Raw genomic sequence first — 19695 nt, 5'->3', positions numbered from 1 at the left:
AATGTGTTTTATCACGCTTGACATCTAATGTCTTCACATACATCATTTCATTTTAGATTTACTTGATTTTAATACTGGAACCTCTAATACTTTTAGAAGGAAAATCATGAAGTTCAGACTATTTTATAATTGCCCAGAGCCACAGTGATCTAATAATTGACTGTCAGAATTCAATCCCATGTTTCTAGACTCCTGGTGCCCGGGCACATGCTTTTCCACCACAGCTTTAGCTCATTAACATCATTAAGTAATGCTATTCCCCTCTGATAATGCTTTGGCCTTGGCAGATGCTATAGCTCATCAATAAAAAGTTTATAGATTGATATGACTCTGTTTTCAGTGAAACTTCTCTCATGTCTCCAGAGTCAGCTCACATCATCTGCTTGAAGGTTACGAAGTCACAGCCCCAGTTCATTGAATAATAAGGAAATATGATAATATTTGACTCCAGCGTTCAGATAGACAGTTTATCTTCCGTTCATTCATTCTTGCGTATGCATCTTTGTTGAGCTTCATGCCAGCATCCGTCACACCTAAGCTTACTTTTCCCCCCTTTTATTTTTATTGTTAGCACTATTACAGATGTCCCAATCCCTCCCCTTCTTTGCCCACCTCGCCCTCCCCCTCCTTTCTCTCTGACCATCACCATGCTGTTGTCCGTGTGTATGGGTTATGCATATATGTTCTTTGGTTAATCCCTTCACTTTCTTTCATCAAATCCCCTCTGACAACTGTCAGTCTGTTCTATGAATTCATGTTTCTAAACCTTCTGTTGAAAGCCTGATGGTACACCCGGGCAATCTTCACAGTGTTTCGTATGCTGGGGATATGGGAAGGCGGGCGTGCTCTTGTTTCATCTTACTCACTGTATCTGCATGGCAGTGAATGTTCATTCATTCTGCAGCCACTGACGGAGATGCGGGTCTTAATAGTGCAGCTAGAGTGCTTTTCAGTACCTCACAGTTACATATACATGTGATTGGTTTCTGAGGAAATGGCCCCGTGATGTATTAAACAGCTTATAGCAGCAGAGTTGAAGTGTTTTATCCAGGAGCATCCTTTATAGATATAACTTCTTCTTTCATAATATTGTTTATTTTAAGAGATTTATTTTGTCATTACTAGAAATTCCTTGTTTATCTGAATCAACAAGTAGATTTTATTAAAGCTTGTTTTTGTTTTAACCTGGAGAAGGCATTGTAGCTATTTTAGGAGTGTCACCTGAGGAATGAATAATTTTTTCAATAAAATGTGTAAGTGGAGAATTCTGAATTCCATAGAAAATTATGGTTTTCCCCCTTTCCTTTATTTTTGTTTTTTAAAAGAAAGTCCTGCCATTTACCATACATTTCACTTTTGATTTTATATTTTACCTGTTATGTTGAAATATGATGGTGCTTTGAATGTGTTATCTCAGAGTCTGCTAACATTTTAGAAACATATTTTGTTAGTTCTGGCAGTTTTAGTTTTTTTTTTAAACATTTTTTGTTATATATCTAATATTTACAGGAGATACTTCCCTTGCTGTTGTATTTGAAATCTAATTTAGAGAAATACATTTTCTTGTTTGTCCAGATAACCAAGTAAATATTGCTAATCAAAAAACAACAACCACATGCTTTGGGGGTCTGCTGTCCTGGTGTTGAAATAGTGCTGAGAATTAACGATGGTGACAGGTCTTGTCTCTCATCAGCACTTTCAAAACTGACATCCTGTTACGTGGATACAAAAGATGGTAATTTTAAGGGAAATTTTGGGAGCAGTGATATGAATAGTCTTTAATAAGAACTGGCATAGTATTGCCTGTTGTCAAAGATGACCCAAGGGTAAGAGTTTATTAGTGCATTTTCTCCTAAACTAAAAGTGACAGGGCATGCTTAAGGCTTTTTTTGTTACTGTTTTGTTATAAATGAAAATTTTACTGCAAAATTCTCATGTTGAAGAGTATTGATCTGTGTTCCCGCAGCTAGAGATAGAAAAAAAACGTATACCGAAATAGAATTTACTTTGTCATAACTTGAGCATTGCTCGAGATCATTTTGAGTAATGATAACGTCTTCAGCTTGCGGAAGCCGATCTCTATTGACAGAGAAGTTTTTACAGAGATGAGATGGAGAGCAGATGGCTTTGCTCCATGTTCCTAGAAAATGGAAGTGTAAAAATGTGAAATGCAGGTTGAAATGGTGTTTACAAACTTTAAACCAAAAGCACCAACTTTATAGTCTGAGTTATGTTATAGATTCTCATTGTCTCCCTTATTTGCAATCTTCTTTCTTTCTTACCTGCCTGAACTAAAGACCTACTTACATTTCTAACACAGTAAACTTCTATAAAAGTATCTGATTGCCATGACTGACAAATTCTATTCCCAGTTATTAGTTATGCTTTATATCTGTTATTTTTATCTGTAAAATTCCAACTACATTTTAAGTCATTTAATGTCAAAGGCATAATTTTTTTTTTTTGGTCTTTGTTGCTGGTTTGATTTTTAAATTTTAATGTCAACTATTAGCCATATCAAAATGCTCTGAACATAAGTATTGTTAATATTTTTATGTATTTTTAATGAGTATCAGTGACCTTTAGCTGTAAAGTAAATGTCAATTTATCCAGCCTTCCTCAGTGTAACTGGATCTGTAAAACAAATTTTGGTGTTTAAAATCATGAAGAACTGAATTGTTGTTGACCCTCACCTTTGTAAGGCAATGCCATCTAGCTTAAAAATAAGGGTGTTTACTGACTTTGATAACTGGAAGGTCAGAGATAGGCCTCAGGGTTGGTTCCTTTAGTCATGAAAGATCTTCCAGTTCACTCATCAGTCCATGGTTTTGGCTTCTTTCCTAAGCCAGGGTTATGGTCATGGGTAGCAATATGGATATCTACTTCCTTGGTCACATCCATTTGGATTTAGAGACGTTACTACTTCCCACAAGTTTCAGAAAATTACATGGTTGCATATAGAGAGACAACTAGAATGCCCGGTGGAGAACTTTTGCATAAATAATGTTAGAGGGCATTATTAACTCTAATCAAGGAAGATTGGCACTGAGGAAGTATTTCATAAGAAGGTACAACTTAACCTTGAAAGACTATACAGAGTTTGGAATGTGGGAGAAGGGTGTTATCATAATAAGTCAGGTAACAGTATGGAGTGGGATCATAGCTTATTTGATGAATGGTGAGGTGTTAATAGAACCAGTTGCCTAGGACCAGTCATTCACCACACATGTATGTGAAATAGGAAAGAAGTTCAAACTCACACTAGGTTTGCAATTGAACCTTTTACATTGTGCTCGTATTATAATGCTTTATAGTTCATGTTCCATCAGAACCTACCTAGTTCATGTTCGTTTGCTCCAATGCCTAGTATGACTTTATGGAAATACATTTATACTTTTCTGCCCTAGATGGTTTGGCTCAGTGGATAGAGTATCTGTCTGTGGACTAAAGGGTCCTGGGTTAGATTCTAGTCAAGGGCACATACCACGGTTGCAGGCTCAATCCCCAGTGTGGGATTACCTCTCATCATTGATGTTTCTATCTCTCTCCCTCTCCCTTCCTCTCTGAAATAAATAAAAATATATTTAAAAATACATTTATACTTTTCTAAAATAAATAATAATAAATAAATAAATTTTTATTAATAAATAAAACTGTTTAGTTGAAGACAGAGCTATGGGGCTGATTCTAAAAGTCTTATGGAATGGATGATGACCCACACACCCTTCTCATCCACAGATGGAGTGAAGATTGCTGGCATATAGGAAAAGATGATGGAAACTTTTTTTTGTACTCTCTTTCCTTTTTAGTATAAACTAGAAAGGGTTACTTAAATTTAATATAAATTTTCCTGCTGGAAAAATAATCTTTTAAAAATATATATATATATTTATTGATTTCAGAGAGGAGGGGAGAGGGCGAGAGAGATAGAAAACTCAATGATGAGAGAGTATCATTGAGCGGCTTCCTCCTACATGCCCCACACTGGGTAAGAGACCGCAACCCGGGCATTTGCCCTGATCAGGAACAGAACTGTGACCTCCTGGTTCATAGGTCTATGCTCAACCACTGAACCACACTGGATGGGCAAATAATCTTGACTTAATCAGTATGTTGTATACTAGTCTTTTTGTTTATGCCAGCTAAAATTCTGGTCTGAATATTTTATATTAATATTTTTATATTACAAGTAAGGACATATAGGAAGTGGAAAATATGACATACTTTACTGATGCTCTTGTTAGCTGGTGGTTAAAGGCCATGGAATTTCTCATTTGAATCCTTCAGCAATCTGCTTAATATCTCACGCCATTGATTTTTAACTTGTTTTCATAGCACAGCTGTCAGACTTATCATAAATTCATATAAAGGGCCTTTTTTTAAACAGTGACTGGAAGATAACTTTTTTTGGCTTCTATTGTGAAAACTAGTCAACTTGACAGGAAATTTGGTGTTATCTGGGGGATTCCATTTAAACCCCTATGTTTCATGAAGTCTGAACTATCATGAAAGTCTAGGAACATCTGGGTAAAACATAATAGTTTTCTCCAACTACCGCTGCACAATTAGAAAAGCACATACAGTCAGTCAGGAGATAGTAGAGGTCTCCAATTTGGAGGAGACGCCAAACATTGCATATCTAAAAATTTTACTTTGCTACCCTTGAATATGATAAAAGAAACATTTGGAGTCTCCTCTCATTCATAGCAGCTACTTGTAATTCAGGTGATTCAATGTATGAGATGTCTGGTACATTTTTAAATTCTAAATGAGCAAAAGAATACTAGATGTCCTTATTTTAGATAGTGCATTATTAATAAAACTGTTCTGTCCACTGCTGGACATCATCATTCCAAACACCGTTTACTGTTAATTTTCTCCACCTCTTAATTCCCTTATGCTACTTTACAGACATGGCAGAATGCAGTACTTGTTTTGCCTGCATGGTTATCTTCCTGTTATGTATTCTCTGTTTGCTTTAAAAATAAAAAATGCAACAAGAGTTCTTTCCCAAAGGACATCTGATTGTATTTGCGTAGGTGATTCATGTGTAGAGCTCTACATAATGTTTAGCAGTTGAGGTGCTTGTCCCTGTTTTTGGAGTGAATCTTTGGGGAGTTTGCTTTTGTTGGAGCTCTCTTTTTAAGAATTTGAGAAGGATCAAAGAGGAAGCATCGTGATTTGCATGCCAGATATTCTTTCTGTTGAACTGTTGGGAATTTGATTTCAGAGCAATTAGCATAGGTTTTTACTCTCCTTCTGCACCCCTTAATTCAGTTCTCTTGGAGTTTAGGCAAATGAAATTTGGGTCCACTTCTTCCAAAAGGCTTATGTCAACTTCTCAGACTAACGGTGTTTATTTAATTTATATTTCCGTCCTCACTATTATTTTTTCCTTACCCCAATCAAAAAAAAGGGAATAATAGAATCAGTTTGCAACTTCATTGAAAAATCAGCTGCAGCCTTTATTGAATACTTAAAATGGCAAGTAATAGGCACTAGGAAATTACAAAGAAAGGGCAGACATAGTCGCAGCTTTCAAGCAATTTATAATTTAATTATTGCATAGGAAAGTATAGAATTATTGAATTTGTAGCATAGAGTTTTGATTTTGATTTTGGTAGCATTTTTAATCCCATAAAATAAAAATACCTACTGAAGGATTTACTCTATTAAAACCCTTTATTAAGCACTAATCTATATATATAAAAGCCCAGCTACCAAACAACTGAATGACCAGAATGACCAGAATGACTGATCGCTATGACATGCACTGAGGTGGCTAACCAGACCGATCAGGACCCGATCGCCCCCCCACCCCGCCAAACTCCCATGGCCCCTCCCCCTGGCTGGTCCCACCCCAGATTGCCCCCCCCAACCCTCTCTCCCATTCCAAGGTGCCCAAGAGCTGCCCTGAGGCTTGGAGCTCCAGGGGGGAGGGGCTCGATTCCTGGCTGTGCTCCTCCAGACCTCAAGAGCTACAAATTACAAATGTGGCTGCCGGGTGGGAGGCCTGGCTGGGAAGTGGGAGGAATGCACAGCAAAGGGGGCAAGAACTGAGGAAAAGCCTGCCTGGAAGAACCCGCAATAGGGGCAGCCAGGCCCTCAACCCACAACTCCAGCCTAGCCCTGCAGGCTGCCTGACAGATGCTACTGTGAAGTGGGTAAGGAGAGGGCACATGAGGGGGGAACACTGTGACCCCTGCACGCCACTGCTGCCCCTCACTAACCTGTGCCCACCACCGCGGAACCACCCACCCATATTGCAGCCACTGCCTCCTCATGCTCACACTGCCACTGTAGCCACCAAAGCCTCCTCCTGTGCTGTGCCCCTGGCTGGCCTCGGGCACCGTATTCTCACCCCACCCTGCCTCTGCCTGTTTACAATGATTGGGAGGAACAGAACAGGCTGGTCCAGCACGCAAGTGCATTCCCTTCTTCCGCTGCAGCCGACTCCCCAGGTCTTCCACTCTCTGCCAATGGATAAAGCCGACCTAGGCAAATGCCTGGTGCTTTCATGCGGGTATGTCAGGAGGCATGGTTCTTGAAAACCCAGAGCCCAGTCTACAGGAGGGCCCTTTGTGGAGGAAACACTCTACAACTCCTAGGAAGCACTGCACCTCCTGTGGCCCTGAAGCTCATGGAGGAGACTGAGAGAGTGCACAAAAGAATGTGCTACGCTGGGAGCGCCTGTGCAGTTCTTGATCTTGGGGGACCAGGTGGGACGTACACCAACTGCCCATGGCCCCTCCCCCTGTCTGGCACTGCCCTCAATCAGCCCCCCCATCAGGGGCAGGCTGGCAGACCACCCACAGTCCCTCCCCGCTGCTGACCTGGCCTGATGGCCCCCATTGGGGCGGGCCTATGGTACCCACCCATGCATGAATTCATGCACCAGGCCTCTAGTTTATAAATAATGTTGCACGTGAGATCCCTATAGAATGTTAAACAGAAGCTCTCTGATTGATCATAGTGTTCAGTGGTACAATGAGTAAAGATGGTGATATGTGTTGTGGTGGAATATTATTTCATTAGCTGCAGTTCTTGAGTTTCTCCCTCCATCTTCAAGAGGGTCAATAATAACATGCTTCCCTATCGGCATATGACTAACAGCTGAGTTTGTGGTTTTGCAGTTAGCATACACTGTTTGCCACTTAGATGGTCACATCTTTTTAAAAGCCTGCTAACCAACATTCTGCTTACTAGTAAAATATCTTCAGAAACTTGATTACTAAGAGTACAAACTAGGGCATACACAAAAAATAGAAAACACTCATGAAATGTTAGCTATAAGTCAAATGTTAGTTAAATCAGTCAAAATCAACTTGTTCAATAACGTTTATCATATTACCACCGAAAGAACTTTTCTCTCCTTTTGGGTTAATATAATTCATGTTATTTTTTTCTAAGATACATTTAGTCTAGTAGAAACAAAAACAATCATAAGGTCAGCACAAATAAGTGCAGATAAACATATCTTGTTAGTCCTCAGCATGGGTTGTGTTTATTTTATGGATATTAGTGTTTTTTTATAAAAGTTGTACCATTTTAGTGTTAAAAGTGAGGATTTGAGGAGTAAAAGTGAGGACTGGACAGAGTTTAAATTATTGTAGGAAAGTTTGGGCAGCTTTTATCAATTCATAAATTCATGACAAAAGTTAACTTTGTTTTTTACTATTTATTTTCTGCTTTCTGAGCCCTACACTAGCATCTATATACAGTATAGCTATTTTTATGCTATATTCCGTAGTTTAGGAGCATATTTATTTGTGATGTCACAGAGTCTGTCTTTGGGTTAAAACAAATAGAGAAACAACAAATAAATAATTACCTGTACCCTTTTGAGAAGAAGTTTTACCCACATGGTTATTTATATCTTCTTACTTGCCATTGGCATTTTCTTTAATCTTTATATGCATATGGAGGAAAGCATTGCTACTCTCACGTTAACATGTTACCTCCTCCAACAGCTTCCCTTAACATTAATAATAATTTAAAAAAGGCAGCAAAGCTCTTTCCTGGTCCAAAGGGCCTTAAATGAAATTTCTTCTGGGTTCTACCTAAAGTTTATTTTCTATCACTTGCCTTCCTTCACCCACAGCACGTGTACTGACTCTTCCAAGCATACCCCTGCCTTAGGGCCTTTACACTTGCTATTTACTGCACCCATACTTCTTTTTTCTCTCAATTATATGCATGCTTTCACATTCTTATTTCATTTAGATTTTTCTCTCAATTTCCCCCAGAATACCTAAAGGCCAAATGATAGTTATTTTCTATTATAATAACAGCTTAATATGCTAATTAGACCGGACGACATTCTGGATGACCTTCCGGACTAAGCTGTGTTGCTGCGGGGGGCCGAGGCAGAGGCAGCCGTGGCAGCGGCAGGGGCGGAGCCCCTTGCACAGATTTCGTGCATCAGGCCTTCTAGTCTATTATAAAAGAGAATTTATTGATTTTCGTTTACTATTTTTTTCTCTAGTTATTTAGTTCTAAACTTTCAAAAGCTCTTTGTATAATGCCTACTCTTAGTATGTACTGAAAAGTATTTGCACAAGACATAGGTCTCAAATATTTTTGTATTGTTTGGTGAGATACAACAAATAGAAATATGTGTTAACTGCATCATCCTTCATTTGTCCAAATTTCATTGCATTTCCTCAGAATGCCCAGCCCTTTTTTTTTTTAACCTTTCCTGCCATAACTTTCATCCATGTAACCATCTCCTTTGTCCTGTACTTCTGTAAAAAGCCTCCTCACTGGTCTACCCACATCAGTGCTTTCCTCCTTCATATCACTCTTCACACAGCTGCAGGCTGAGCATATTACACAAAGTAAGGCTGACCTTGCTCAGTTGGCTCTCCTGGCTTCCTGTGCATGCAATATAAATTCCGTGTGTCTCACCAGGTTTCCAAGGACTGTCTTCTTCTCTCTCTGCCCTCTACTCCAGTCCTTGGTGGGACTCTCCTTTGCTCACCTAGCTCTGTCAACACTGGCTTTCTTTCACTTGCTTTAATGCACCATGCTCTTTTCTTCCTTAGGGATTCAGCTTTTTCTGCCTGCCCTGTGTTTCCTCACTAATCTTCAAAATAATACAGCATCTGCCTCCACCACTAGATTGACCAAGTCAGTTGACCATTTGCTTGTTCACTAGTGTGTCCCTGTAGGCAGCACATGGCCAACATCCAGCAAATAAAATCAAGTCATTGTCGCTAAAGAAACAGAAACATCATGGATTGTAAAGTGCCATGAGAATGACATGGACTTAATGTGTAGAGCAGTGTAGGGTAGCCTCATTACTGCCTTGAGTGGTCAGGGAATGCATTGAGAAGGTAAAATGTTATCTTACCATTGAAGGGTGGGTAGGATTTAGATACTTGAAGATACGTAAAGAATATTCCCAGCGGAGGGCATGGCATGCACAGGCACATGTTCTTGTGGACTAGTATTAAATATTGACTATAACACAGTGGTTTCTAGGGAAGAAGTCTGAGATGAGTCTGAAAGTGTACTTTGAGGCTGACTATGGAGCAATTAGAATGTCAGACTAAGGAATACAGGGCTCCCCCCCCCCCCCAAATACCCTGCTATCTGAAAGTAGAGCATTCCTATGAAAACTTTCCTAAGCTGAAATGGTGTAAAGAGAAAAAGCAATTACAATTAATTTACGTAGAAAATTTTTTATCATTCTCAGGATGAAAATTCAGCACACATACAAATGTCTTTATTTCCTTCTTCATGATTAAAATGCCGAGTTCCATCCAGCTTTATGCTGATGGTAACACCCTTACGAGGTCTTCTGATACATCTTTTAAAAAAAATCTTTATTGTTGAAAGTATTACATATGTCCCCTTGTTCCCCCCCATTGACCTCCTCCAGCCCTCCTGATACATCTTTCTAACCGATGCACAATATAAATTGAGATGAAGCACAGATTCTCACCGACTATTGCAGCTTGGTGCTGAAACACAGAGTGTGGTTCCAGGGAAGGAGCTTGCGGGGCCACTAAGGCTGATGAGGTGCTACTGCCTGTAACAAAGGCACACTGCAAACAAGCACTGACTCCTATTTTGGCTTTTTGCCTTGCTTCATAAAAGCAAAAATCCTCTTGTGATTTCTTTCAGTTAGTGAAAACAGTGACTAATGTTGGTCTTTCTTAAAAGGGAAGTGGTGTTCTTAAATTTACAAAGTGCGTCTATTATTAACATTAATTATTATCTACACTAATAAAAGAGTAACATGCTAATTGACCATACCTTTGCGATGCCCACCAGCCAATCAGGAGTGGTTATGCAAATTAACCCAACAAAGATGGTGGGTTAATTTGCATACACAGGCACCGAGCAGCCAGGGGAAGGAAGGCCCATTCTTGCAGGAATCTTCGTGCGTCAGGTCTCTAGTATCTCAATAAAGCTGGAAAATTATATATATACTTTTTTAAAAAGTGAAGTGGTGTAATGTGAACTTTTGCAAAGCAGGATATACCTGTATACATTTATTGTGTCATTTGATGTGGGAGCTTCTGGGAGTTTTATGAAAGGGTATTCATGTATTCGTGTGTCTCAGGAAACCAGGATGGGAGATGATTTGGAGAATGAGCTTGCAGGGTGTCAGTTTGAGATGGTGATGAATCCTTGAGAGGGGTTGTGGTGGAAAGAGCATGTGAAGGCTAAGAGATTATAGTGAACATATTTTTAAGAACATTATGGAATGATAGGAGCAGTAACCTGGGATATAAGGTGAAATATGGTATTAATGGACAGAAATTTGGAAGACGTAAAAGAACTTATTTGAGAGCATAGATGGTCATTTCAGTTGTAAACTTTAGATTGGGGGTGCTAAAGACAGGTTTAAAATATTTTGATGTGAAAAAAAGCTTCAACTAATTGTAGAGTATTAAATAGAGATTCAACACAAGATAAATTAATTTTGTGAACTTTTATTTCATAGACTTTAGCCAATATTAATAGAATTTGTTATTTTGTCATACCTAGAATAAAAGCATATGTATTCAATTAAATGAGATTTTTAAAAGGAGGCCTTGACATGGTTAAATGTCCTTCTATATTTCTGAGATTATCCTAATATATAAAGAGCCAGGATCCATAAAGTCCAAAACGACAGAACGGACGACCGAATGCCAGGCTGCGCATGCAGCAGGCTCGGGTGGGCGGGGACTGGCAAGCAGGCTGAACTGCTGACCTCTTGGTCCCTCCTGGGTTGCCGTGGCGACCCACCACTACCGCCAAGGTGGGTGTGATGCAATTGGTTGGGGGGGCCCGCGATTGCCCCACGATCACCCTGCAAAGGAAGGCCCAGGCCACTGGTTGTAGGGGGCCAAGATTGCCCTAAAGAGGGAGGCCCAGGCTACATGGCCGGTGGTGGTAGGCGGGGTCTCCCTCTGTGGGGTGATCAATCACGGGGCTCCCAGACTGCGAGGGGGTGCAGGCTGGGCTGAAGGACTCCCCCCAAGTGCATGAATTTCGTGCACCGGGCCTCTAGTTCACATATAAAACCACATCTAAAATTCATGATGTGTAAATATTTTTCCCCTGATGCTTTATGTACATTCCTGGTTGAATGCCAGACTAACCGTTGAGTGAAAATCTTTTTTCTACTTTTTGTAAAAACTTTTTACATCATAAAAATAAGACATTTCCTCTAAAGACTTATTCACTTTCTTTGCTCTTCAGAATTTGATTGCCCCTGGTATTAATGCTCCTAAACCTGTCTTTTTCTTACATTAATGTTGTAAAGCATTGGAAGGAGGGGAATTTTTTTTTTAAGACTTTTGGCCAACAGCATTTCTCAATCCTCAAAGAATGCCATTCACTGCAGCAGGTGGTTTAAACATGTTTACTTAAGGGTACATAAAGAGTTCCCACCTGCCATACTTTTTCTGTTAAAACCACACTAGGTTTGACATTTCTTTTTATCAAGTAAGATTATTAAAAAGTAGTTACTATAACTGGATGGGTTGATGCATGGTAATGATGAAATCAGGGTGTTTGGGATGCAACATGGATGGTAGTAATGCAAGATGTCCGAAAAGTCATATATTAAAGAGAATTTGAATTAGAAACTGAATCCCAATCTGCCACTGGGAACATTTTGATCATTTTGATTTATTAAACTTCTATAACAGCATTCAGATGGAATAGAGTTAAGACCCTTTAGTCTTGGATAGTTTATGATATACCAACCACTGTGTAATTGGTATCATTTTTTAAGGTCCTCTTAGCAATAAGTGAAAAAGTAAAAAATGGATGGATAAGAGGTTTATCTTAAATGGCACTTTTCACAAATATTCTTGCATCTAACTTTAAATTTCTCTTATGTTAGCACTGTGTCAAGGATAAACTCATGTTTTGTAATTTCAGCATGCTATTAGTACCTTAAGTTTTTATTTTTACTATCACACATATTTGAAACTAATGGATTTCAGATGGAAATATTGCATTTACATATAGTCACAGACTATCTTTTCTCTTTGTTGATTTACCTTTGCACTCAGAGGCATCTATGTCTGTCTGTGTCTAAGTCTGTGTTTCTGAGTTTTAACAATAAATATTAAAATTGAAATTCTAATGCAATTCTGAAGCCTAAGTTATAAAAACAAAATAAAACGAAAGAATGTATTGCTGTACAACTATTGAAATTTTCTAACTTGGGTCTTTTAAAAATCATCTTTTAGCATCAGCAAGCATGAGTCGTCTTTTCAGAACAGTGGCTCCATAATAAAGAGAAATCATTTACTATTAGAAAGGCACTGGAGGTTAGAGGCATTACGGGTTCATACTTGGTTTTGCAGCCAAAGAGTGTACTTAGCTGTGAATCAGGAATGATGCAAAAGACAGATGAGACAGAGTTCAAGGAGCAGTAATGTGAGGGTCCAAGACCATCATTCCAAGCTGTCTCTGCAGTAATGATGGATGGTTTGGTGGCAAGAAGTAATACTACCAGATGATGAAAGATGCATCTCAGCATCTTGAGCCAGAGCATACTGCCTACCTGTTGGAGTTCTAGGGCTTAATGATTTCTGATTTGCAACCAAAGGGGTTTGCAGCATTTAGCAACCCAGATTTCTGGCAGCTGTGAAGGAAGCAAGTAGCATATCAAACACTCCTGCACATTGTGAATTTAATTACCTCATGTTTATGCATAGTAGTTGTTGACAGGATCTTGTAAGCTATGCTAATATGGAAGGTAATTTGTTACCTCCAGAAATCACTTTCCATGTGTCTTCTGATCATTATCATGAAACATGATAAATGATCTAGCCCATGAGGTATAAATGAAAATGAAATGGATAATTGGATTCTATGTCTAAATTGTGGCTGGAATAGTTGCAGCAATTATAATTGAATCTATCTCATAAAAATGCATTTGGCAATATATTAGTGACCTTTATAGCCTTGAACCTGTGGTGTTATACGAAACTATTCTTAAGATGATTATTAAACGTTTATTACAGTTATTTTATTTTTTTTAATTCTCTAACACCCTAAATTGTCTCTTTTCTTGCTTTACTTGCCTGGTTTTAAATTTATCTTGTTTATCGACAATGGGTTTAAAGAGTTTATACTGATAATCTTCTGATACTGAAAATAAAGTGTTTTGTTGTTGCAGATGACTTGATTGAATGGTTTAGGAATGGTACAAGCTATAATTGAATTGTTTTTATGAATACCTTTTATCATTAGTAGCACATGCTATTCTGCTAGGTGATGGAAGTATGGCCTCTTGCTGATGTGTGTGTTTCCTTTGATTCTTAAAAGAGAGGGTTTCTGAAATACCAAATTCAAACAGCATTTGTTTTAAATATCATCAGACTTTTCTCTCTCACTTCTCTTGCCTTTTACATAGTTATTACAAACAAAAACATTCTTAATTTATTCATTGATTTGATTAACATTTTTGAGTATTGTCTGGGGTGAATCATTGTTTTGTTGCTAATAAAAATGACTAAGAGGTAGCTATGGGAATATCTGTTCTTTAAATTATAACATATTATAATTCTTTTTTTTGCACCTAATCCTATAATTTCTTCCTCTCCTCGAGTATCTGTCCATGAGTGTCCTAAAAGCCAATAAAATTTATGTTTATGCTTCTTCATTTTATTCCCAACTTAAAAAACAACAACTGTTCAATACACTGCATTCAGTTAATATCAAGTATAGGCACAATAAAAAAGGTATCTAGAAATGTGACCTTTTCCAATGAAATATCTTGTTAAGCAGGGCATGTGCTTTGGGACTTTTTTCTTCTTGAATTTTTGTGGTTCAGATTTCTCCACTTTCTGTATACATTGGTGATATATTGGTAACAAAGGTTGCTTAGCACCAACTCATAAGCTTATTTAATAACTGAATAAAGTAATGGGATATAGATATGGTTAAGTCATTTATCCTCTTTCTAGTAAATATAAACTTAATAAAACAGAATATATATGGTTAGTGTAATCTGTAATAAAAATACCCATTTATAATGCATTTATAATGTGCCAGCTGCTTTGATAGATGTTTACTAGGTAGATAACGTATGTAACATTTCTTCTCTAGTTTCATGACAACCAGCTCTTATTATCCCCATTTTATCCACTGGGAAGCTGAGGCTATAGGTAGGATTGTTCACATCACATGGCTCTAAGGGTCTGGCCCCGGACTGTAACCCAAGGCTGACTCCAGAACTCATGTTCTTTTCACCACCATGGAAAATGTGTGCTATACACAAACTAAATAAGTTATATAGTGGCATTGGGAAAAAGCTGCTTGAAGCAAGATTTAAGTAAATAACAATGAGAAATAGATTTGTGTTTTTTGTCTTAAATTTTAATGATTCTAACTACTATGCCTCTATGATCATTTTATTGATAACTTAGAAATAATGCATTTACTTTAAATTGCTTGGCTACTGCTTTTAACTACATCCTGCTCTGACAAGTAACAATATAGCTATAACCTTTTTATAGCAGTAATTTTCAATAGAGGAGCAGGAGATGCATGACCTTTAAATCAAATATAGGATATTTATTTTTAAATTGTTTTGTGTGTTTTTTTTAATTTTTTCTTTATTTTTTATTGAATTTGTTAGGATGGTTTATCTATATATATAAAAGGCTAATATGCAAAGTGACCCCTCAGGAGTTTGAGTGGGAGACCGGGAGTTTGATTGCTTACTATGATGTGCCTGACCACCAGGGGGCGGCACGGAACGAAGGAAAGCCCTGGCTGGCAGATAGAAGTCCCCAATCAGCCCCTGATCGCCTGCCAGGCCTAAGGTTCATACCAGTGCATGAATTTTGTGCACTGGGCCTCTAGTTGGTTAATAAAATTATATAGTGTCCAGGTATACAGTTGTACAGTACATCATCTGTATATTGTGTTGTGTGTTTACAACTCCAAGTTAAGCCTCCTTCCATAACTATTTATCCCCCCATTACCTTCTTTGACCTCTCCCCGCCTCTTTTCCCTCTGGTAACCACTGTACTGTTGTATGTGAGTCTTTCTTTTTGTTCTTTGGTTAATCCCTTCACCCTTCTCACTCTTTTTACTCAGCCCCCAACCCTCTCCCTTCTGAAAGCTGTCATCTGTTCTCCGCATCCATGCGTCTGTCTCCACTTTATTAGTTTATTTTGTTCATTACATTCCACATATGAATGAAATCATATAATATTTGTCTTTTACTGGTTTATTTCACTTAGCATAATACTCTCCAGGTCCATTTAAAAACTATCATCACCACACATGTTCCTTTACCGGATTCTGATATGCAAACATAAACATGTGCATTCACCTGCATACATAAAAGCACACATACGTGCTCACTAAGCTCAGATTCCACTGATCCTTTGATAGAATCTAGGCAGAAAGTAGCACATCTGTGGTTTATCAAAAGCCAAGAAACGATTCTGCTATTCCATGTGCATTCTTCTTTCCCTCTTTCCCGAACATTCTTCTTGGATTTTGTACTAAGAATTATGAATTGCCTTCATTGCTCTGTGAAAATTTGGAAATATTTTATGTCTGTAATAATGTTATAAGGTTTTTTGGATTTCAAAGCTTCCCTGATTGTGGATAAACTAAGTCATTCAGAATTCAATTGCCTAACTTCTTTCTGAAATCACCGTTCTTTGATAATCAATAAAAATCTATCTGTACTTATCCTTAATTTTATATGAGTATGAAAAACTTCTGACATCCTGGATCAGAATGGTCCGGTCATCTTTGGTCAAATCTGGTGAAAATTCTAGGCTCTCTGGCCCTTCCTCCCTCCCTCCCTCCCTCCCTCCCTCCCTCCCTCCCTCCCTTCCTTCCTTCCTTCCTCTGTCTTTCCTACCTTTATCATATTATTATTTTTAGCTTGGTGAAATAGGGTAGAAAACTTTAATGTATGCTCTAGAGGAAGTTTCTCTTCTACATTCTCTATTTTTATATTTAAGGTAGGGATGTACTCTGAGTAACTCTTCACAGTGAAAGTTTAAGTCATGAGCCAAATTGGTTTTTTTCAAATGACTCACTTGCAGAGTAGTCTGTGTTTGCTACCTAAGTAAAAATCTGGAGAGAGGCTATGAGATGGGTTCCCAGAGTTTCTCTGTGAATTTCTCTGTGAAGTAATAGAGGCAATACAAAGTTCAAATAATTTCAGACACTAATGACCAAAAATTGGCATAGTTCCAGAATAATGTTAAATAAAAGGAAATTATAATAGATGCGCTGGGAAATGTTTGAACTGTGTAAAGTATTATATATAGATGCATTTAAATACATAATTCTCAAGGACTTATAATTGAAAAGCAGAAAAAAATTTTACTTGATGGCTTTATATGTAGTCATTTCACAATATATTTAATATACAAAAGTGACCGTGGAAGTCAGTTGCTCCTTCCAAGAGGAACTTGATCCATCTTAAATGAAGAAATACTTTAATGCCCAAACTTTTGCAGATAGACATTCATCTTGGTGTTTTGTTTTTTTTTTCTAATTGAGTCTCATATCTTACAAATCATCTTACAAGTCGTAAGAATTGGTACAATAACGTATATAAGGAAAAACATATAAACAAGATTTTGTGAGTGGTTTAGGAATTTTCAAGAGAAATTTTGATGAAATTAGATTTTTGTTATAAATGCTGACTTTCAATATTAAATCTCAGGCCTGACTGGTATTGCTCAGTGGTTGAGCATCAACCTGTGAACCAAGAGTTCACCAGCTTGATTCCTGGTCAAGGCATATGCCCAGGTTGCAGACACTGTCCCAATGCGGGAGGCAACCAAACAATTGATATCTCTCATCAATTTTTCTATTATCCCCCTCCCTTCCTCTCTCTCTAAATCAATTTTAAAAACTCTCAGTAAGGATAAGATTCTAATTGTATTAATGTTCCTTGAGTTGTGTGTAGGAGTGTTTCTGGGCGGGAGTTTGTCTCCAATTATATACAAAGTCATTTGTCTCTTTACCTATTTGAAATTTCTTTTATCAAGTATAGTGTCGAAAATTATACATCAAGTATACAGCTGTGTGAATGTATAGCTTGATGAATTTCGACAAACTTAATATACTCATAATCCACATCAACAATGGAATAATTTCAGCACCCAAGAATCCCTCCTCACTGCTTCTGATTACCCACTCCTCCAGGGTAATCACTGTCATTGGCTTCTAAGGGGACTGAATTACTTAGGTAAATGAAAATCTATAGTTTATACTTTTTCACTTGGCTTCTCTCTCCATTAAGTTTGTGAACTTCATTCATATTGTGGCAAATAGCTGTCACTCATTTGACATCACTTTTTGTAAAATATTCTATCTTGTGACTATGCCACAGTTTGTCTGTTTTACTGATGATAGACATTTGTTTTCACTGTGTTGCTTATTATAGTGGCATGTGAATATTCTAGTCCATGACTTTATGGAACAGATGTACTAATTTGGGGAAGCATATACCTAGAAGTGAAATTGCCAGGCATGCTTATATTCACCTTTAGTGGATCCTGCTAGAGTTTTACAATTTGGTTGTATCAATTATAATCCAACTTGCAGTGTGAAAGTTCCATACTCTCAGCAACACTAGGTATTATCCTGCCTTCCATTTTAAATTGCCTTCTTACGTTTCTTCTTTTGTTTGTTTATAAATGCATTCATTCAGCAATCGTTGGTTGATTGCTTAATATGTTAAGTACTGAAGACAAACTCACACTCAAAGAGAAGTGATATAAAGGTTTTATATTTCAAGGAGAGAGAAAGAGAGAGAGAGAGAGAGAGAGAGAGAGAGAGAGAGAGAGAGAGAGAGAGAGAATATAGATAAATCTCTTACCAAAAAGAGGTGTATTTATTTGAGGAAGGCTTATTGGAGGTTGTAATAAGTGATCTGAGATTTGAGGATGAATGATTTTGCAAAGTGTATAAATGTTAACAGGCACTCCAGGCAGCATATAAAGGATAAGAGTGGATGAATATAAGAAGATTTTCCCATAGAACATGCAAGTTTTTATACATAAACCCAGTGGGATTAAAATTGCAGTGTGCTAAGACATGAGACTTGGCAGGTACGCAAGGGACAGATAATGTAAGAACAGTGTATTTTATGTTAAAAAGTTTGCATCTGTCATGTAAGACGTGTTGTTCCAAAATAAAATACCCAAAACGTATGGGCATAAACCAATAATCATTTTCTAATGCACATCTTCTGTGGGCTAGAAATTCGGAAAGGAACAGCAAGGATGTGTTTTTTTCTGTCCCATGATGTTTCATTACTCAGCCAGAAATCCTCAAATGGAACAGCTGGAGGTGACTCAAACTCCTGGAGGTGAGAGGCATTTGAGAACTTTTTCTTTTCATAAAAAAAAAAGCAACAATATATTTTTATTGATTTCAGAGAGGACGGGAGATGGAGAGAGAGATAGAAACATCCGTGATGAGAGAATCATTGATTGGCTGCCTCCTACATGTCCCCTACTGGGGATGGAGCTCACAACCTGGACATGTGTCCCTGACCGGAATTGAACCCAGGACCATTCAAACCGCAGGCCAGTGCTCTATCCACTGAGCCAAACCGGCTAGGGCTGGGACTTCTTCATGTACATGTCTGGCACCTGGGCTGGGCTGACTCCACCAGCTAATTGAATTTTTCACATGGTGGCTCTGGGCTCCAAAAGCAGGTGTTCTAGGTTCCAAGTACACAGAGAGGAAGCCACTTGGTGTTTTGTGACCTAGCCTCAAAGTCTCTTTCCATTACTACTTCTGTGCCCTGCACCTTCAGGCAAGGCAGGTCCGAGGTTGCCCAGATTCAAGAGGACGGAACATGGACCCAACCTCTTAATGAGAAGGCTCTCAGAGAATTTGTGACTATGTTTTCAAACCACTTCAGTGACTATGATATTTTTTATTTTGCATTTTCTTTGCATTACCTATAATACTGTGACAGTCACAAAAGTTATCTAGTCCCTCCCCCCCCACCTTCAGCCCTGCTATTCTGCCTATAATATGAATATCACCCATATGGCACCATGGAATATAGGGGGCACAGGCTTCACCATTGATACCTCTTCTTCATCACCTGATTGACATTTTCTTTTACAAATAGGAAAAAATAAATTTATAATTAGTAAAGTATTCAACCTGGCTTGATTTATATTAAAATAAAACAGGCAGCAAGATGAAAAATATTCAGGCACAAATCAGTGCCTTTGC

The 19695-nt window shown here is 38.1% G+C and overlaps 1 protein-coding gene across 3 annotated transcripts in view; it reads left to right on the top strand.

Moving 5' to 3' along the window:
- PTPRK (protein tyrosine phosphatase receptor type K) overlaps window positions 1-19695 on the top strand; it is a 479445-nt gene that overhangs the window by 272244 nt on the left and 187506 nt on the right. The gene's annotated exons all lie outside the window — the stretch shown is intronic.

This window comes from Cnephaeus nilssonii, assembly GCF_951640355.1.
Source record: "Cnephaeus nilssonii genome assembly, chromosome: 9".
Classification (NCBI taxonomy): Eukaryota; Metazoa; Chordata; class Mammalia; order Chiroptera; family Vespertilionidae; genus Cnephaeus; species Cnephaeus nilssonii.
The sequence above is the reverse complement of the archived record's forward strand: the minus strand, read 5'-3'. Positions and strand labels throughout refer to the sequence as shown.